Source organism: Sorex araneus, chromosome X (genome assembly GCF_027595985.1).
Source record: "Sorex araneus isolate mSorAra2 chromosome X, mSorAra2.pri, whole genome shotgun sequence".
Classification (NCBI taxonomy): Eukaryota; Metazoa; Chordata; class Mammalia; order Eulipotyphla; family Soricidae; genus Sorex; species Sorex araneus.
Window position 1 is genome coordinate 117,137,422 of NC_073313.1, and position 22,607 is coordinate 117,160,028.

Here is a 22,607-nt window from a genome sequence, read left to right on the forward strand (position 1 = left end):
GATTTTGAGTCTATGAGGTTCCTAGCTGTTGTTTATCTGTGAAGCAGTGTATGGTTCCTTCGAGTTTGAGTTAAAGTTTAGCCAGATAAAGTATTCTTGGTGAAGTGTTCATTTCATTGAGTTTTTTCACTATGTTCCACCATTGTCTTTGGGCTCGGAGGATTTCCTTTGATAGGTCTGCTGTAAATCTAAGGGGTGCTCCTTTGTATGTCATTTCCTTCTTTGACCTTTCTGCTTGCAGAATTGTGTCTCTATGCACAGCATCTGTCATTCAGACTATGATATGCCTTGGAGTCTTTTTATTCGGGTCTCTTTTTGCTGCTACTCTTCGGGGCTCCTTGGATCTGGATGCCTTCCTTCTCCAGCTCTGGGATTTTTTTTAGCAATGATGTCATTAACTGTCTGTTTTTCATTGGGGTTATCTCCCTATGCTTCTGGTACTCCAATGATTCTTATGTTGTTCCTCTTGAAGTCATCCCCAAGGACTCTGATTCACTCTATAGCCATTTTGACGTCTTTTGCCAGTATTTGTTGTTGTCTGTAAGCTCTCTGCAGCTCATCTTCAAGCTCACTGATTCTGTCTTCGGCTGTAGCCATTCTACTGTTGATGGCACTTACTGAGATTTTTAATTTATCTACCGATTCCTTTATTTGTGTGACTTCTATTCGTAGCTCTGAAATTTCTGCTCTCATTTCTTCCTGCATTTTTTGGTGGACCGTTGCAATGCTTCATTCACATCCTCCCTTAATTTATTGGGTGTCTGTTCCATGGTTGCTTGAAGTACGTCAAACCTCTTCAAGATTTTCTCTCTGAATTCTTTGTCTGAGAGGTCATATATGTGGGTAACACCAGTTGAAGCTTCCGGAATCTTTTCTTCATCCTCTCTTTGTGGAGGGGATTTTCCCTGTTTCTTCATTATTGTTATGGAAGTATAGAGTTGGAAACTTGTAGTTTCTATCCCTATTTCCTTTCGCTGCAGAAGGGATTCTGGATGAGCTAAATTGATGATGATAGCCTTGTTCCTATTCTAGGATACTTCCTTACTCTCAGGAGCTCCTCCTTTTTTATGTGGGGCCTCTCATGAAGGCTTAAGGCTATCCTCTGTTTACGAAGGGTTTGTGCAGCTTCAAATAACTCCGGCACCTTTTAAGCCACTCCCCTTGAGATACAGGCCAAGCCCCCAGTAACTTTTTGGGATGTGGTGTGGTCCAAGTTCATACACCTGTCTGGGGAGAGGCAGGCCTTGGGCAGCAGACAGGGATGCTGGGTGCCAGGGCGGGCCGATCAGCTGGCAGGTCCAGCGGCTAGAAGGGACACGCGCCAAAGAAGTTTTATTAGAAGTTCTATACAAAAAGTGGTAGATTTAGATTAAGTTATTCTTATGTTTCTAAATGCATATAAAATACACATTTTATAATATAAACATGTAATATCTTATATGTTTTTAACTTTTGTGGTTTTAATTTTATTTGTGGTTTTATTTTATTTTAGAGTAACTCCCAGTGGTACTAAAAGGATCATAGATTGTCATGGAGTGAACTCAGGGCTTCTGCATACAAAGCATTCACTCTAGTCCTTACAGTCATCTACATGAATTTTTGTTATACTTTGAAAATATATACTTTAGGGGTTGGAGCATACAGGGGTCTGATCTCTGGCATCCAACATGGTCCCCTGAGCACCACCAGAGGTAATTTCTGAGTGCAGAGGCAGGTGTAACTCCTGAGTATTTCCAGGTGTGCCCCCAAAAACACACATATGTAATATTACACACACATTTATATAAAGAGTATACTTTAGGTGTCATGGAGAGAGCTCCAGCAGTAGAGCACAGAGCATAAGCCTATCATCTATAAGGCCTTGGATTTGATCAAAGCCTGCACTGTCCCTGAAGAACACGGCCCAACCACTGTACAATTAGTCCTGCACTATTAGGTCAAGCAGTGATGCAAAAGAACCCTGTACCCTCAAGGCCATATTAAAAGTATGAATATATAAATCTTAGCAACTTCCACTATTAGGAGTGCTTAGGGGAAATAGTGGTAAAAAGCAGATGCCTTGTAGTATTCCTAGATATATAGGGTGGTGTTGTGGAGATTCAACTCAGGGCCCCACACATGTCAGGAATGTTTTCTACCACTTGAGCTACATCTCCAACCCTTAAGATAATTCTTCTAAGTAGATAATTAAATAAATTATCTATGAAATCCCTGAAGTATTTGTATAATCTTAGAGAACACAGATCATAGTTTGAAGCCTTTATTATGAAAGACTTTGGTGATCTAACTTCAATTTATTTTTCTAATTTATTGTCAACAATTGCTTTTTGCTCTACTAAAGAGCAAGAAAAAATTTATATCATGTTTATTATATTATTATTAGTGAGGGAACATATATAGAACAAAAAGTAATAAATGGGTATCTGGGAGATAGCATAGGAGGTCAGATGCACATTCTTTACATGCGTGCGGTCCCAGTTCAAGAGGTGCTTGGGCCTCCTGAGCACTGCTTAGGAGCTCTCACCACAAAAAGAGAATGAAGTAGAGAAAAAATAAACCATCATTCTTCAATCATAGATGTTATTCAAGGATAACTGTGTGTCAATGTATTTTTTTTCAATCTTTTTACCTTCCATATTAATATTAACTGGTGGGAAAAGAAAGGATAATAGTTTGAGGTGTTGGGAAATTGAATCAAGCACTTAAATTGATGATTTCATTTGATACAAACAACCTGTTCTTTAATTGATTTTATTTTTTTCATTTTATATTGAGGAAACATAAGATAAACTAAGCTGTGTAACTTGCCTAAGGCCTTATTGTAAATTGCAGGATTTGGGCTTTATCTGTCTGACTCATGGTTATGTGCTGAACCACAATACTGTATTGATTCCCTTCCCATGCCCTCTTTCACTTACTTTTCTTATGCCCATTTAATTGTTCTTTGAAGTCATCATCATATGCTCATGCCATTTCTGTGGCTAGGAGTGCCTCTTCCCCCATTACTGGACAAGCCAAATCCCGCTTGTCTCTTGAAAGTCACCTACTCCTCAAAGCTTTTCTAATCCACCTTTCAGCTCCCCTCTTGGGACTTCCAATGCTGTTTTCTCTATTCCTTCCTCTTCTTTTTTCTCTTCCCTCAATATACACACACATACACACACCACTCCCACCTGAGTTTCTCATATTCAAACAAAGACACAAGGAGTTGAAGATGTCGTTTGTGCTGAGTGGCCAATGGACCAGCTCCAGTTCCCATGCTTGGGACCTAGAACTCAACAGTTATTCCAGGGGAGACTATCGAGCAACAATTAGATTATCTATCCATCAAATACTGAGTGAAACTGAACCTCCTCTACACTCCAGTCAAGAAACCATCCTGGAAAAGACTATGTGCAATTCCTCCTCCCCAGACTGCCAGTGGCATTTTTAACAGTCTTTTCCTTAGAGGCTGCCTTTGACATTCCTTTGAAAAGGATTTCCTCTTGATAAAGTAATTTGCAATGTAGGACAATGTCGGCCTTCTGATCTACTTTAGTTTCTGCATGTGACAGTAGAGTGGCTAAACTCTTTTTCTAAAGCTTTTATGAAATCTCTATCCTCACACTCTGCTGCCAAGAACATCCTGGCAATTGCAAAGCAATTCTCTGAATCCTAGATTATAAAGTTTAGTTCTGTGGAACTGTTATTGAGCTTCACAAATCATCCCCTGGAGGGCTCGAAGAAAGTGAGGACATGTTTATTGAACCCATTTGGTTAAGGGCAAGAGCAAGGGTTTTTCTGTGCACATGCCAATGTGGCCTCAAGTGACTGGGACTGGAAGCTATGAGCCTTCTGGATGCATTCCATGTGTAAAAAGACAATTTACTAATGTGTTTCTAATACACCACATTCCTACCACAGAAATGTGGGAAAATGTGAACCACAGTGTGAACTTTGCCCTAAATTCAAAATCCATCCCTCCAGGGGCTGGAGAGATAATATAGTGAGTAGGGCACTTGCCTTGCATACACTGACCTTAAAGTTCAATCCTCAACACTATATATGGTCGTGCTCAAACACAGGCAGGAGTGAACACAGGGCTAGGAATAAGTCATGAACACTACAAGTGTGGGCCCCAAACCCAAACAACAATAAAATCCATCCCTTCAACTGCCTACCAGGCATCTTGACTGGGATGTATGTTAGAAAGCTCAGATTTGACAGGTCTTAAGGAGCTAGTCACAAATTCCTGGGCACAAGCTTGACTTCTCCCTTCTCAGTGAATACCAACCCCAGTCTCCTAATTATTCAGAAAAAAATATCCTCTTTTGTTATCAACCTGATTCATAGAAAAAGTCAATAACATTCCTTCTGAAGCAATATTACTGTTCACTGTCATATAACAATAATTATCTCCCAAGTTACCACCATTTCTTTTCTGCTATTCGTTTTTCTTTTTGGGTCACACCCAGCAATGTATAGGAGTTACTCCTGGTTCTGCACTCAGAAATTCCCCTGGCGCTTCTCAGGGGACCATATGGGATGCTGGGAATCGAACCTGGGTCGGGGGTCGGCCGCGTGCAAAGCAAATGCCCTACCCACTGTGCTATTGCTCCAGCCCCACCATTTCTTTTCTGGACCATAGCACTACCTTCCTAATCGGTTTCTGTATTCATCTTCTGTTCATTTTCTTTTTTTAGACATTCATTGTGACTGGACTTACATTAATTAAATTACCTTTTTTTTTTGCTTTTTGGGTCACACCCAGCGATGCTCAGGGGCTACTCCTGGCTTTGCACTCAGGAATTACTCCTGGCAGTGCTTGGGGGACCATATGCCATATGGGATGCCGGGGATCGAACCCAGGTCGGCTGCATGCAAGGCAAATGCCCTACCCGCTCTGCTATCGCTCCGGCCCTCCCTCTGTTCATTTTCAGTTCATTCTCCAGCCAGCAGCCAGAGTGATGGAGGAAAATTATTATATGGGTCAGAATGATATAAGGACATTAATAGAGCATCTTCGGCAATTTGGTGAGACAAGGTAAATATGTACATCAAAACCATGAATGTTAACACAATTGTAAGCACATGACACAGATTGCAATAATTAAAAATTTCTAAGTGAAAAAATAAATTGTACTTATATTTTGCAAATACCACATCCCAAATTGCTACTAGCCTGTTTGGTTAAATATCTATAATCTTAGCAATAGCTAAATTTTTATGGTTATTTTATTGGAGAGGGCACACTGATATATGCTCCAGGGTTATTTCTTAAATAGTGTTCAGAAAGCATGTGTTGTCAAGAATCAAACCTAAGATTCTCACATGCCCGCAAAGACTCCAATTCCCTGCCTCCTCCCCAAATCTTATGTTTTAAAATGATGTCAGGGCTGGAGAGATAGCTCAAAATACTAGAGCACATACCTTGCATGAGAGAGTCTTGGGTTTGTTCCCCAACGCTACAAGACCCCCAAGCAACATTTGAAATGACTCCCCAGTACTGAGCTTAGGAGTAACTTCTGAGAACTCCTAGATATAAGTGAAAAACAAAAGATGTTATGCTAAGTTTTTTACTCTTATGTACTCAATAAATATCAATAGAAAAATGAATAATTTGCTGCAATTCTAGATTTTGCTGCTCTGTCCATTGGCCTTTATTTATAGGAAATCTTATTCTGTTTCCTAGTTGAATAGCAACAGACAATACTACATTTTCTACTGACATCTGAAGAATGTATAGAGAGGGCTTAGAAAATATTACCCAATAAGCAAAATGTATGAGTCAATTTCAAATTAATGCATTACTATAAAGGGCTTACTTAGGGAAGCAGATCTTGTGCTTTTTGTTTAAATTGAAGTCAGAGCAATCAAAATGGTGTGATATTGGAATAACGCTATACACTTAGACTGATGGAACAAAATTGAGAACCCAGAGATTAATCTTCAGATTTATGGACATAATTTGTGACAAAAGAGCTAGGTGCATGAAACGAACCAAGGAGAATCTCTTCAATAAATAATGTTGTGAAAACTGGGTATCTAAATATTCTCAATAAAATAAAATAGGAATCAATCTTACACCATTCAGAAAGTTAATTCAACATGGATTACACCAAAATCCATAAAGTGCATTTAGAAAAACAGAGGCAGAACTCTTGAGAATATGGGCCTCAAAGATGTCTTTTAAGAGTTGAGTCCCGAGGGAAAGACAACAAAAATAAACATTAACAAATAAGACTGTGTAAAATAAAAGAGTTTTTGCATGGCAAAAGACACTTGGGCTAAATAAAAAGATACTACTTAATGGGAGAAAATCTTTTCACACAATACATCAGATATAGGACTTATAGTCAAGATATATAAAACATTCACAAAACTACACAACAAGAAATTAATAACTCCATCAAACTAATGGTGAAGAGATGATGAACGAGACACTCCTACACAGAGGATATATGGACTGCCAGTAGGCAAATGGAAAGGTTAGTAATCCTCACTGCTTCTATTAATTGCAAAGTCTGAGAACCCCCATAGCACATGGTAAGAAAGCTTACAGTTTGGGACATAATTTTTTTTATCAAATCTATAATTTTCCATTTATTTTGTATTATAACAGATTCAGTCGATTCAATCGTTTAATAATCTGTAATTTTTTAGGTTCTACTGTGCCAGATATGTTCTAGTTAAAAGAATTATAACAAAAATAAATCAATATGTTGCTCCTACAAGCTACTTTTTAAATAATAAATTATTTATTTTTAATTAGTGAAACAACGTGAGGGTACAGTTACAGTTTTATACATTTTTGTGCTCGTGTTTCCCCCATACAAAGTTCAAGAACCTATTCCTTCACCAGTGCCCATTCTCTATCACCAGTAAACCCAGCATCTCTCCCGCCCTCCCCAGTCCCGCCTCCCCCCACCCCAAACTGCCACTATGGCAGGGTATTCCCTTTTGATCTCTCTCTCTGATTAGGTGTTGTGGTTTGCAATAAAGGTGTTGAGTGGCCATTGTGTTCAGTCTCTAGTCTATATTCGGCATGCATCACCCTTCCCCCGCATGACCTCCAACCACATTTTACTTGTTGTTCCCTTCTCTGAGTTGCCCAGAATGAGAGACCAGCCTCCAAGCCATGGAGACAACCTCCTGGTACTTATTTCTACTAATCTTGGGTATTAGTCTTATAGTCTATTTTTCTATGCTCCACAGATGAGTGCAATCTTTCTATGTCTGTCTCTCTCTTTCTGACTCATTTCACTTAGCATGATACTTTCCATGCTGATCCACTTATATGCAAACTTCATGACCTCATTTTTTCTAACAGCTGCGTAGTATTCCATTGTATAGGTGTACCAGAGTTTCTTCAACCAGTCATCTGTTCTAGGGCACTCGGGTTTTTTCCAGATTCTGTCTATTGTAAACAGTGCTGCGATGAACATATAAGTGCAGATGTCATTTCGACTATACTTTTTGGCTTTTCTGGGATATATTCCCAGAAGTGGTATTGCTGGGTCAAATGGGAGCTCAATCTCTAGTTTTTTGAGAATCGTCCATATTGTTTTCCAAAAGGGCTGAACTAGTCAGCATTCCCACCAGCAGTGTAGAAGGGTCCCTTTCTCCCCACATCCTCTCCAACAGCGGTTGCTTTTGTTCTTTTGGATGTGTGCTAGCCTCTGTGGTGTGAGGTGGTATCTCGTGGTTGTTTTGATCTGCATCTCTCTGATGATTAGTGATGTAGAGCACTTTTTCATGTGCCTTTTGGCCATTTGTATCTCTTCCTTGGAAAAGTTTCTGTTCATTTCTTCTCCCCATTTTTTGATGGGGTTGGATGTTTTCTTCTTGTAGAGTTCAACCAGTGCTTTATATACCATTGATATCAACCCCTTATCTGATAGGTATTGTGTAAATATCCTTTCCCATTCTGTGGATAGTCTTTGTATTCTGGTCACTGTATCTTTTGCAGTGTAGAAGCTTTTTAGTTTAATGTAGTCCCATTTGTTGATCTCTGTTTTTACTAGATTGCTTAGTTCTGTGTCATCTTTGAAGATACCTTTATCTTCAATATCTTGGAGGGTTTTGCCGACCTTGTCTTCAATGAACCTTATAGTTTGCGGTCTGATATTGAGATCTTTAATCCATTTTGATCTGACTTTTGTGCATGGTGTCAGGTCAAGGTCTAAGCCCATTTTTTTGCATGTGGTTGTCCAGTTGTGCCAGCACCATTTTTTTTAAAAAAAAAAACCAACAATTTATTTATTTATTTGCTTTTTGGGTCACACTCGGCGATGCACAGGGGTCACTCCTGGCTAATGCACTCAGGAATCACCCCTGGCGGTGCTCAGGGGACCATATGGGATGCTGGGATTCGAACCCGGGTCGGCCGCGTGCAAGGCAAACGCCCTACCTGCTGTGCTATTGCTCCAGCCCCTGCCAGCACCATTTGTTAAAGAGGCTTTCCTTGCTCCACTTCACATCTCTTGCTCCCTTATCAAAGATTGGGACATAATTTATATTATCACTTTCTGTAGTAGTTAACATTCATGAAGGATGCATAATGTATATTTTATTTATCAGGAAGAAAAATGTCAGAGTCATAGTAGAGGGAATAGTTTGCCTCCATAATAAATCAGTGTAGCTACCATTCACCAGGAGCTCAGAAATGTAAGGAGCTTTGGATTAAAATAAGTATACAAGCTACTACAACCCACCTAGGCCCCAGGCCAGCCCCAAGATGCCCCAGGAGGTCCTGACTAGGCCTCAGAAGGCCCCGCTTCTGGTCCCACAAACTCAAAATGTCTATGAAATAGCTGGAAAGTTACACACAGAACTTTTCTGAGTGCCATGTCTCCTCCAGGGTCAGAATTCTTGTGAAGTGCTTGGCTGCTAATGTTGCCATATGATACTTCAGTTTTTATTTATTTTTATTTTTTTCCGCCCCTCCCTGATACTTCACTTTTTAAAACTAAAGAACTGTGATTTATAAAGTTATTGATAGTTGAGTTTTAGGCATATAATATTTCAACACCAGCGTCAACTCCCCTGATGGTATTCCCATATTCCCTCCCCACACTAACCCACACCCCATCATGCCTGTGAACTTGACAGGCACATTACAAAGTTTCAGCGGTTACAGTGGTTGCAATAGATTTCATATTTTCAGTTTGTTGAGTCTGGAATACTTCACTTTATGTATCACAGAGTGAATACACTGACTCTTGTCACCCCTATTCACACAACGCACAAGTAACAACTCCAGACTATAAAAGTCAATGCAAAAGCAACACAGAACCCGATCACACATAGTGAGCAAAGATGGTAGCTCTAAAGGCTCAGACAGTGATAACCAGCTATATAACCTCTATGATATTTTAGGGAGTAAATATAGAGTATATTTAAGGAGATCAAAGAAACAATGGAAAGGGCATCCAGTAAAACATAAGTGGGTATGTGATCAGAAATGAGAAAGCTAGAAAAAGAAATGGCACAACTACAGAATTTGGTAGGGGACAGTATCCATTTTTCCCTCCCCTCCAAAAAGAATTTGGTAGGTGAAATGAAAAAAATCACTGGAAGTCTTAAGTAGCAAAATATTAGCACTTGAGGACAAAATCAATGAGCTCCAACATAAAATGTAGAAAACCTCCAGACAACAGAAGATGAAAAAAGAACTCAAAAATAAATGAACAGCGGACAAGAGAACTGTGGGATGAATTCAAGAGGAACAATAAAAGAATCTGAGGTCCAGAGGGGAAGAAAATCAGCTCCAGCAAAGAAGCAACAGTCAAAGATACCATTTCTGATAAGTTCGTAGAGCTGAGGGGTCTATGCAGCCAGACCCAGAATCAGCTAAGAGACATATAAATAAAAGTACTCCAAGAAACGTGCCACAAGTGGTGGTGGGGGGGAGAGGGCAGATACGATAGAGAAGCGACTACTCTGACAGTAATAGTTGGAAATGGTCACTCTGGACAAGAATTGGGAGCTGAAAGTAGGTAAAGGTATATACATGATAATTTTTTAGTACTAGTATTGCAACTGTAATGCCTAAAAGAAAGAAAGAGAGGAGAGAAAAGAAGTTTTTGCCATAGAGGCAGACTGGAGGTGGAGGTGGGTGGAAGGAGAGAAACTGGGGACAATGGTGGTGGGTAATGTACACTGATGAAGGAAAACCAATGTATGGAACATTGCATTGGAACATTGTATTGGAATATTGTATGACTGAAACCCAATCATGAACAACTTTTTAATTGGTGATTTATAAAAAATAACTCCAAGACACATCCAAAAAGAATGATTAAAAACAACAGATAGAGATAGAACACTGAAAGCAACAATATCAAAGAAGGAAATTACATACAAAGGAATGTCAGTAAGACTTACAGTATATCTATCAAATGAAACCCTTTGGGCCCAAAGACTATGGAATATAGTAAAAATATGAAATGAACGCTTCACCAAGATTACTGAACCAAGTGAGACTCTTATTCAGATTTGAAGGAACAATACACAAGGCTACAGACAAACAACAGCTCAGAAACATCATAGACTCAAAACCATCTTTATATGAAGAATATTAAGAGAAGATTCCCATGAACATATGAAACTTCTACAGGTGGCACAAAACTCCATGATAATAATCTCACTCAATGTCAATAGCCGAAATGCACCAATTACCCTTAATTGGTAATTAAGTGGCAGGATGGATTAGAAAATTTAACCCAACTTTCCACTGCCTGCAAGAATTAAATTCAGAGCAAACAAAGATTCAGAGTCAAAGGTTAAAAGATAATTCTTTAATCAAACAAGTCCCCCAAAGAGCCACTGGTGGGTGGCTAAGCTAGTATCAGATACATAGACTTCAGGCTAAAAAAGGTTATGAGAAAGCAGAGGTCATTTCTTAATGATACATGGATATGTACATCAGGAATAACTCACAATCCTAAACACATATGCATCTAACAAGGGACCTAAAGGAAGGCTTCAATAGCAACAGAATAGTTGGTGACTTCAACACCGCTCTATCACCACTTGACAGATCAACTAGACTAAAACTCAGCAAAGATTTACTTTATTAGAAAGATGAAAGATAGAGGCTTAGTATATATATACTTTTAATAAGATTAAAAGTCCTATATATAGGACTTTATATATATATATGTATATATATGACTTTTAATCTTCCCAAAGCTGAGTATACATTATTCTCCACTACACATGGGACATTCTCCATTATAGACTGCATGCTATTACACAAAACATCCTTCATAAATTCAAGAGGAAAGAAAATATGACAACTATCTTATCAGACCATGAATCTCTGAGAAGACCACAAATAGAGAAATAACTCAAAGACCTGGAAATTAAAATCGAATAGCTTATTATTGAAAAACCAATGGGAAATAGAGGAAATTATATAGGAAATGAAAAGATTCCTGGAAACAAATGAGACTGAAGACACAAGCTATCAAAACTTGTGGGACACAGCAAAAACAGTGTTTAGAGGAAAGTTAATAGCTAGGAAAGCATTCATCAGGAAGGAAGACAGGGCCCACATACATAATTTACCTTACAGTTTAAGAAGTTGGAAAACAACCAATAAAATGAGGCCAAACCAAGAAGGAGGAAAGAAATAATAAAATGTAGGCAGAAGTTAATAAACTGATATAAAAACCCCAAAGATAATGAAACTAAGAGGTATTTCTTTTTTCTTTTTTACTTTTTAATTAATGAATCACCATGAGGGTACAGTTACAAATTTATATATTTTCGTGTTTGTGTTTCAGTCATGCACTGCTTGCATAACCATCCGTCCAACAGTACCCGTTCTCCACTGGTGATCCCAGCATCCCCCCCACCCTATCCCCATCCTATCCCCCCAGCCCACCCTGCCTCTGTGGCAGGGAATTCCATTTTGTTCTCTCTCTCTCTCTCTCTCCTTTTGGGTGTTGTGGTTTGCAATGGAGGTACTGAGTGGCCGTCTATAGTCTGCTTTCAGCATGTCCTAAGAGGTATTTCTTTGAAAAAATGATAAACCACTAACAATAAAAAGAGAGGCTTTTTAATTTAGTATTTTTAACTCGGTTGATTTCTAATTAATAAAGTCAGAAATAAAATGGGAGAAATCACAACAGACAATGCAGAAATTCAAAGTCTCATCAGAGATTACTTTAAAAATCTTTATGTCATGAAACAAGAGAGCCTAGAAGAAATTGATATGTTTTTAGACTCATTACCTACAAAGTCTGACCCAGGTGATATGAAATATCTTAACAGACCTATCATTGTTGATAGGTTGATTGTTGAGTAAAACAAAATAGTTATCAAAAGTTTTCCCCCCAAACAAAAGCCCGGATCCAAATGTATTCACTAGTAAGTTATTTCAAACCTTCAAAGAAGACCTACTGCAAATATTTGTTAGGATCTTTCTGTAAATCAAAGAAACATTAACACTGCAAAACATTTTCTATGAAGGAAACATTACATTGATACCAAAAGCAGACACAGACAGGACAAAAGGGAGAATTAAAGATCAATAATCCTAATAAACATAGATGCAAAACTCCTCAACAAAATACTAGCAAATCAAACCGACCAACACATTAAAAGATCATATGCTACGACCAAGTGAGATTCATTTCTGGGAGGCAAGGATGGTTTAACATGTAAGTCAAGCAATGTGATACACCATATTTAAACAGGAAAAATAGCATCAATAGATACTGAGAAAGCATTTGACAAGATCCATAAATCACTCAGGATAAAACAAAATACTCAATAAAATGGGAATTGAAGGAACTTTCTTAAATATAGTCAAAGTCAGTTAGAACATCCCCACAGAAAACATTATATTCATTGTGGAAAAACAAAAAGCCTTTCTCCTAAGGTCTGGCACAGAACAAGGTTACTCACTCTCACCACTTCTATTCAATATATTATTGGAAGCGCCCTGATGCTCTTCACCCACTACTTCTTGTTCTCTCCTATTCCACTTGATTTCTTTCCTTCTCTGTCTATCTCTAAACATCTGAGTCAAAGATGATCTAAGCATCCACCTTTTACTAAATACATTTCTTCATCCAGTATTCTATATTCCACAGGTAAGTGAAATCATCCTGTGCTTGTCTTTCTTCATCTGGCTTAGTTCACTCAACATATCATCCAGTTCCATCCATGTTGCTGAAAATTGCATAATTTCATCATTCCATGCAACTGCACAGTGTTCCACTGTGTATATATACCACATCTTCATAATCCATTTATCTGTTATTGGACACCTATACTTGTTTCCATATCTTAGCTATTGTACTGAGTGTAATAATGAATAATAGTGTGAGTATGTCCTGTTTTTTACTTTTGGATCACACTTGGCAATGCACGGGGGTCACTCCTGGCTCCTCACTCAGGAATTACCCCTGGTGGTGCTCAGGGGACCATATAGGATGCTGGGAATCAAACCCGGGTCAGCTGCGTGCAAAGCAAATGCCCTTCCTGCTGTGCTATCACTCCAGCTCCTGAGTATGTCTTTTGAGAGAGTGTTTTTATGTCTTGGAGGTAGATTACTCCCAAAACAGAGTTGCTTGGTTATATGGAAGTTCAATGCTAAGTTTACTGAGAATTCACCAAACTGTTTTCCACAGACAGCATTACCCACCAGTAGATAATAGTTCCTTTTTCACCACACCCCTGACAACACAGATTGTTCCTAATATTTGTATTATGTGCCATTCTCACTGATGTGAGATGGTATCTCATTGTCGTCTTTATTTGGATTTCTCTGATGATAAGTGAATCTGAGCATTTTTTTATGTTCCCACTGGCCATCTGTCTGTCTTTCTCTAAGAAGTGTCTACTCATTTCCTTTCCCCATTTGTTGATAGGGTTTTTGAATTTCTTTTTGTTGATCTTTGTGCGTATTTTATAGTTACTGGATATTAAATCTTTATCTGGGGGCCGGAGCAATAGCACAGCGAGTAAGGCGTTTGCCTTGCATTCGGCCGGCCTGGGTTCGATCCCCGGCATCCCATATGGTCCCCCAAGCACCGCCAGGAGTAATTCCTGAGTGCAAAGCCAGGAGTAACCCCTGAGCATCGCTGGGTGTGACCCAAAAGCAAAAAAAAATCTTTATCTGGTGTTGACTGCAAATAGTTGTTTATTTTTTATTTTGTTGCCTTTGCCAGTGGTATCATATCATTGAATGCATCTGAAGTCCAAATCTTGAAGTATTCACCATATATTTTCCTCAACGTACTTTATTGATTCTGGGAGTATATAAATGTCTTTGATCATCCACTTTTTTTTTTTTTTTGCTTTTTGGGTCACACCCGGCGATGCACAGGGGTTACTCCTGGCTCTGCACTCAGGAATTACCCCTGGCCGTGCTCAGGGGACCATATGGGATGCTGGGATTTGAACCCGGGTCGGCCGCGTGCAAGGCAAACGCCCTACCCGCTGTGCTATCTCTCCAGCCCCTGATCATCCATTTTTAATTGACTTTTGTGTGAGGTATAAGATATTGATCCAGCTTTAGTTTCTTACATGTAATTATCCAATTTTCCCAGCACCATTCATTGAAGAGGCTATCTTTACTTCATTTAATGTTCACAGAGCCTTTATTGAAAATTAACTGTCCATATATATAAGATTTTATCATAGGGTATTTGATTCTTACTCACCAGTATACATTTCCCACCACTAATATTCCTTGTATCTTTATGTTACTCCCACTCCCCCAGCCTCCTCTATGGCAGGCACTTTTCTTCTTTGTCTCTCTCTCCTTTTGGGCATTATGGTTTGCAATACCATTATTCCTAATGATTTGTAGGTGCTAAAATTTGAGTTTAAGATGCCATATTTCTGAGGTCTGATGTAATTTGTTACTTTTTAGGAAGCAATACTATTTATAATCTATTATTCTTTCATTATATGTGTATTTAAGATGTAACTTCACTGGTCATGCAGTTCAGTCGCTAATAAATCCATTTGTATGGAGTGTTAAATAGGCATATTTGAGGAGATATATAAAACCCCAGAACCCTTAAAGTTGGGGGGATGAAAGCGTTAACACAGTCATGCAATTTTGGGTTCCAGAGGGTTCTGGGAGGGGCTTTGTTGGTCCAGGTTGGCAGATGGCACAGAAACAGCAGAGTGAGACATGGGCTGATGCCCTGGAAAACCTGGGTTCCAAGATATTTTTCAAAGAAAGATATCAAATACTCCTAAAGTTCCTATGAAATATTATCTATCTCCACAAATAGCTAAACATATACTCAAGAAAAAGAAGATGGGAGGCATCAATTTTCCAGACCTCAAACTGTACTATGTGCTATAAAGTGGTAGTAATTTAAAAAGCATGGTGCTAGAATAAGGACAGATCCTCAGATGAATGGAATAGAAAAGAAAATACAGAGATAGATCTTCAGGTTTATGGACAGCTAAACAGTAAAGGAGGGAAAAAATGAATGGAACAGTGAAAGCCTCTTCAAAAAAGAGGTATTGGGAAACTTGTCGGTCTCAACCAAAATAAAAAAGAGCCCAGATCTCATTCAAGCACCATGAACAAAAGAGAAATCAAAATGGATTTAAGACCTCTATATCATACTTGAATCCATAAGGTACATAGAGGAAATATAGGCAGGACTCTCCATGACATTGAAGCTAAAGGAGATCATTAAGAATGAAACAAATAGCTGAAACCTGTGGCCCTCCTCTGGATCCTGATCTGACAGGGAATGCACATCAAAGGTAGGTCTCTCCTTTGACTCTATTCCCTTCTCTAACAGAGATTGTAACTTTCTTGTCCTGGGAATCCACAGAGGCCTATTGCAGGCACATCTTGAAATGAGGTTTAGAGCCAGTATTCAAGTCCAAGGGTCTATAATCCACCATCCTTCTCCCACATCATCCTTTATGGCTCATGGTCTCTGTGCCCAACTGAATTCTATTTATTCCTTGGCCTTTATTCTGAACTCTTCTTTCCTTGCCTGATTACAAAAGTCATTTTTTTATTGTTCTGTTTCCAAGTTCATCCATCTCTTCAAAGTTGGCCTGCAGCACTATGAATACCAGGCTATATACATCCATCCCCAAACTTCTCTCTAACCATGCTGTCTTAAATTCACTTGAGTAATCAGAAGTACACTATCCCCAGATCCCGCTCTCTTTGCCACCCTCCCCCCACCTCACTTACTCACCAGTATTCAAGCTTTCGGTTTTACTGTTCAGTTCAACAAAGCCTTGAGGGCCTCAGGCCAGTGTGCATGGGTTCTGGTTACATCACCTATTCCCCACCCAAAAATTGGTCATTTAGCATGACTCAAGAATGACCGGATGACTAAGTGGGGTCAGGCCCTCTAACTGATAGGATTCATCATGGACCTCCCGAGGAGCCTCTTTCCAGAGACTCATAGAATGTTGGGTCCTTGCCTGAAGCCCCTATAGTACACTCCTAAAAATTAAAAAGAATGAAATGCCACTGACCAAGCAAGTAGAAACAAAGATAAACAAATAGGATTGCATTAAATTAAGAAGTTTCTGAACCTCAAAGTAAATGATGACCAGAATACAAATACATGGGGCTGGAATGATAGCACAGCGGGTAGGGCGTTTGCCTTGCACGCGGCTGACCCGGGTTCGAATCCCAGCATCCCATATGGTCCCTTGAGCACCGCCAGGAATAATCCCTGAGTGCATGAGCCAGGAATGACTCCTGTGCATTGCCAGGTGTGAACCAAAAAGCAAAAAAAAAAAAACCTAGTGGAATAGAATACAAATATACAAATACAACCTACAGACTGGTAGGTACTATTTGCCCACTGCTCACCTAATAAAAGTTAATATCCAAGATATAAAAAGCACCATTATAACTCTAAAAGAAAAACACATCCAACCCTATAAAAGCTGGGAAAAGAATAGAAACTTCCTCAAAAAATAAATGCAAATTATCAAAAGTCATATGAATAATACTCTATATCCTAAGGATCAGGGAAATGAAAATCAAAACAACAAAGGTATCACCTCACACCAGAGTGGCTGGCACTCATCCAAAAGAACAAAAACAACCAGTGTTGGTAAGGATGTGGGGAAAGGATACACCCTCATTCACTGCTGGTGGGAATATTGACTGGTTGAGCTTTTTGGAAGACAATATGAACCATCCTCAAAAAACTAGGAATTGGGATTCAATATGACCCAGCAATTCCACTCCTGACAATATACTCCAGAAGTTCAAAAGCATAATGCAGAAAAGACACCTGCACTCCTATGTTCATTGAAGCACTATTCCCAATAACCAAATTCTGGAAACAACCCAAATGTATAAAAACAGATAAAGAAATTATCATAATATACATAATGGAATACTGCTTAGCCATATGAAAATATGGGTTCATATAATTTTCTGCTACATGGATAAATATGGAGAATATCATGTTGAATGAAATCATTCGGAGGGAGAGGAACTGACTCAAAATGAACTCCCTCATATGTGGGATATAAAGAAACTTCATCAGGGAATATCAAATACTCAAAGGTAATAGAAATTAAGAACAGTAGAACTGGTCTTCAGTTTGAAGCTTGTCACTGGGGTGGGGTTGGAGGGTGATAAGTAAGGGAAAGGAACACTGGAACAATCATGGAAGGGAAATGTGCTTGCCACAGAGGGTTGCTGGGGAATTGGGTTAGTGGGAGGGAAACTGGAGACATTGATATAGGGCAGTGGACACGGGTGAAGGGATTGGTGTTGAAATACTATACAACTGAAACTCAATCACAAATATCATTTTAACTTTGCAATTAATGATAATTAAGTAAAAGTAATTTAAAAGAATAGCAGAAGCATTGAGTTTTTCTACAAGTGCTGACACTAAATTATTGTTACCACTTCTTCTCTTTGGACTTCTGGTTTCTCATCTGTAAAATGAGAGGTTTGGTGGATAAGATACCTTCCAATGTACCCACATTCATAACCAAGTCACTTAAAATGTATACAAAATTCTGAAATAATCACTGCTGCCTCCATATAAGGACTGGAAAAAAGTTAGAAGGAGAGCTCCACTCACTAATAGACTCTGATCTGTGTTCTCCATGGTCTCATTTTTAACATATATCAGTAAGATTTCAAAGTCTAAGAAACACGGATTTCTTATCCTGCTTCAAATCCCATTCCAATGCAAGATGCTTATTCCATGATTCAGAAGTCAAGCCAGGGGTTGTAAACAAATTCCAGTTCAGACAAATAAGTCGACAAATAAAGGAAAATTGTTCAGCAGAATGTCGACAATTACTCTTCAAGATATAGTTATGGGGCCAGGGAGATTAGTATAGCAGGTAGGATTCTTCTTGCATGCATCTGAATCATGTTCTATTCCCAGAACTGAATTTGGTTCCCTGAACATAGATATAGGAGTAATCCTTAAGCATGATCTAGTGTGGCCTAAACCCTTCTTACCCCAATCTTCCCCTAAATTAGATATGATAAAGTTTGAAAGCTGCCTTGGTAAGTTTCTGTCTTAACAAAAGTGAAGAAAGCTCACAGGACCTAGACAGGACAGTAAGAAGGGTTTGAGTATATGAGGGATGTGGATGTTTGTCTAGTTGATTCTTACTGTACATTCTCTAGGAGCAAGCAAGATTATTCCTTTCTTGGTACCATGGGACCACCAAGAAGTTGACCTTTCAACTAGTTTTGGGGGGACATTGTATGTTGGTGGTGGTGATTAGGCCAATCTCCCACAGAACTGGGGGCTACTCCTGGTTCTGTGTTCTGAGGACCTTCTGTTGCTAGGATCAAATTGGGGTTAATTTGAGAAAGTCCAGCGCCTTAACCCTTGCACCATCTCTCTGGTTATCAGTTTGGTTTTATTAACTTTTTTTTAATTTTATAAGGCAGTTCACAATATTTGGTTACATTTAATATTCAAACACCAATCACACCATTACACTTTCCCACCACCAAATTTGGGATGTTTCCATCCCAAGTCCCAATCCCTGTCCCAAAGCACAACCGAAATAATATATTTTGTATTGTCTGTTATGAAAAACTGCTGAAAATTTTATAAAAAGTATCCATAAAGGAAACAGAGTGAAGATTGTTCTACTTTGACTGGGGCCATTAAGACATTCTTTAGGATATCACTAACATGTTGTTAAGGGTTGAGTGATGGGAGCTTTTGTATATATATCTGAAAATATGTGTGTATGCATATATAGATCTATTTCCCTTTATGATTTGTTGCCCACTATTTGAACCTCAGCAAATGTGGTGTGCTACTTATGGAGAATGGGTAGGGAATCTCTTATGATTCGCAGCCATGCGGTCCAGGAATACGTTCACTCGTGAGTGAGGCTTGGCCAGAGGGTGTGGGGTTCGACCTTGAGCTTGGCAGCAGTTGGGTTCTGGAGGTTTTTGGCTGCCGGGGCTGGGTCCTTTGGGGCAGGGAGGGCTCTCACCTGCTCTCCTCTGGGATGCCCAAGTGAAACAGCCTGGTGCAGTCCAGTGGCATGGCTATGGTGGGCTGACGCCATGTTGCTCCCTTCCAGGAGAAAAAGCTGTGTGATCTGGATGGTATCAGTTAGGATTTTTAAAGTGCTTCTGATGTCGGTGGGCCCCACGGGTGACTTTCGTGAAGTGGGGAGGAGAAAGACGGTCACTTTCTCTCCAGCCGCCTCTACCACCCGGGACCCAGGGTTACTGGGTTCTTGTCTCGCTCGCGGAAAAGAATTTCAGGAGTAGACAAGCAGTGAAGTAAATAGATTTTATTCAGAGGTTTCTGAGGGAGGGAGGAAGGGATAAGTGGGACAGAGAATAGTAAGAATAACGCGCTCAAGAGAGAACGCGGGCTTCTCCAAGGGTGGAGAGAGCTCTACACACATCCTAGCACTGGACACGAAAGCATGAAAGTACACATCTCAAGGGGGAGATGCGGGCGACACATGTGCTCGGCCACATGGCACAAGCAGCACATGGGCTCAGGCAGCATATGCGCGCCCTTCCTTTGTTCAAGGTGGCCTTTATAGGGTTTCTTCAACCTGCCCCCACGTGGGGGCTTCTTCCCAGGTAAAAGTCCGTTGCTAAGGAGGTTACCAGGGAGGTTGGGAGTGGTGATGGCCTTCTTTGGGGAACCCCCTGGGGAGGGGTCTGTTGTCCTCAGGGTCTGCTGATGGTTTCTTCCGGGTCTTTTGTTTTCTTGAATCTGCACATCTTAAGAGTCCCCTTCCCAGAGACTCTGTTAAATCTCAATTTTCATTGCCAAGGGCCTTTCCCTATCTACCTGCCTACATCACTTCCAAATCATGGATGGTCAGGGTGAGAATCTGGTGCAGGGCCCCTATTGGTGGCAGGTAGGCACAATTCAATACAATTTCTGAGACAAACACTGATCTAAAATAATTTTGGAAATAAAAATCATAAGTTTTGAGTAAATCTGAGAAGAATATGTTATCTCCTATTGAGCAAATTGGCCCCCAAACAGGTTCTTTTTAATTTTATTTATTTATTTATTTATTTTGCTTTTTGGGTAACAAACAGCGATGCTCAGGGGTAACTCCTGTCTCTGCACTCAGGAATTACTCCTGGCGATGCTTGGGGTCCATATGGGATGCTGGGGATTGAACCCGGGTCTGCTGTGTACTGTAGAATAACATAGCCTCAGGTAGCTTAGCTTTATTTGGGTTACTCCCATCACAGTGCTCCCATTCCATTGTGTTTATTTGTAACTTCTTTCTTTGTGTTCTGTTGACTTGTAAATACTGTTTTTCTCTTCTTCTTGAGATGAGGTGCATAGCTTATTCAGAGCAATGTCCTATTTGTATGGGCACAGGAAAACAGTAGTAAATGCTATGCTTTTGCAACCTGGGAGTCATTTGACTCTACATGATATTTTCCTCCTGGGCATCTGTTCTCTCGACCTAAGCCTCAGCGGCCCTTACTTCCTGGCACCCCGAAAAGCAGGGTCTCGATGAGGGGCTGGGCAAAACGAGGGCAAACAGCATGCTACCCTGGCATCGAGATGGGCTTGGCCAAAGTGCCTAATGCTTAACTATAAGTTAAGAGCTTAGTCGTGGACAAATGCTGTCATGATCCAAAAATTAATAACCAGATTCAGACCCTGCTAGGGTTAGGAATGATTAATCTGGCCTGAGCGCTGTAGTCTGAGTCTGTGGCAAGATGTTCCCAGGAGAGCTGCCCTACAAGCCTCAATGTATCGTTTACTGTGTCCATACAAAAATAACTAGTATTAAGATGCTGAGTGGGTTATTGGACTGAGGAAAGGAGTAGAACTCCTTAATAGGTATTTTGCCTGAGGGCAGTCAGGAAGGGCTTTGGAATACCTGTAGGTGGTGTTTCCTTTGAACCTGGTGAGCCCTCAGGAAGGGCTTTCTTATGTTGATTTTGCTGGGTACTTAGCATGGGCCCAGAGACAAGTTGAGGTGGAGAGACCAGAAGCAGTCAGAAGCAGAATGCTGAAAGCTGGGATGGAGGAATGAAGGGCTAGGGAGGAAGCGTGCTGGGGGAGAGAGATGAGAGGTTGGAGAGGAGAGTGAGGGAGTCGTTGGAGAGAAGCTATCAGAGTCAGAATCTAGAGGTCAGAGTCAGAGTCAGAATCCTGAGAGGAGACAGAGAGCCCAGGCTGCGAGATGGAGCACGGAGACATGAGGGGGAGAGACAGGAGGAGACAGGAATGAGGGGCAGTGTGAGACTAGAATGGGGGGCTCAGAGAGACTGGAACAGGTGTGTGGAGAGAATGGAATAAACGGAAACTGATCAATCAACCGGCTTGACCCTCATTTCCTCCTCCGTCTGCTCCATGGTCTGGGTTGCCCCAGCTGGGCGAGCGGCCCAGGACTGACCCCCAAACCCAGACGCCGATGGGGAGAGCCTCTGGGGCTCTCCCCCAGCATCACCCCTAGCAGAGGTTTTTACAGTGTACTATCGCTCCACTGCCCCCACCAACAGTTTTCAGCTTGAACTAAGACTTGGAAGCTAGACCTTTCAATGACACCATTCTTGTTGCCTTGTTTCCCGGTGCTTTGCCATTGCCCTCACAAAGCTTGACCAAAGCCTAGTCTCCAGCCGCCCTCCAAAATTAAAGAACCCCAAATACAAATCAAATACTTCACTGAGAAGTCACTCAATAAGAAAGCGCCTCATTTTGACCTGATTGTCTTTCCCTGTAACTGCTCCTGGGAATTACACAAAACCCTTTGCAATGGGCCTGTACATCAACCTCTCTGAACTTTTCCATTTGTAGACGAAGGTCGGGGAAGTCAAATTTTTCAAGACTGAAAAACCACCAAGACTCAGTTCATTTGTAAATCATGGAAGGCAAGTTTTACTTATTGCTGTAGCACAGGAGTGGTAAGTTATGTCCAGGTTTAGCATGCACAAGGATCTGAATTTAAGATCTGGCAATGCATGCCACCACCCCTTTCCCTAAAAGCACCTCTGGGTGTATCCCTGGTTGCTTCTTAACATGATTAGTCTGAAGACACTTTCAGGAAAGGACATCAGGCATCCTGAGTACCACTTGGGATTCTCCATATAAATAATTAATGAAAACAAAACCAGAGAAGACCCTGGTATCTGTAACCTGGAAGGAATTACAACAGCGAGGCCCAAAGAGACA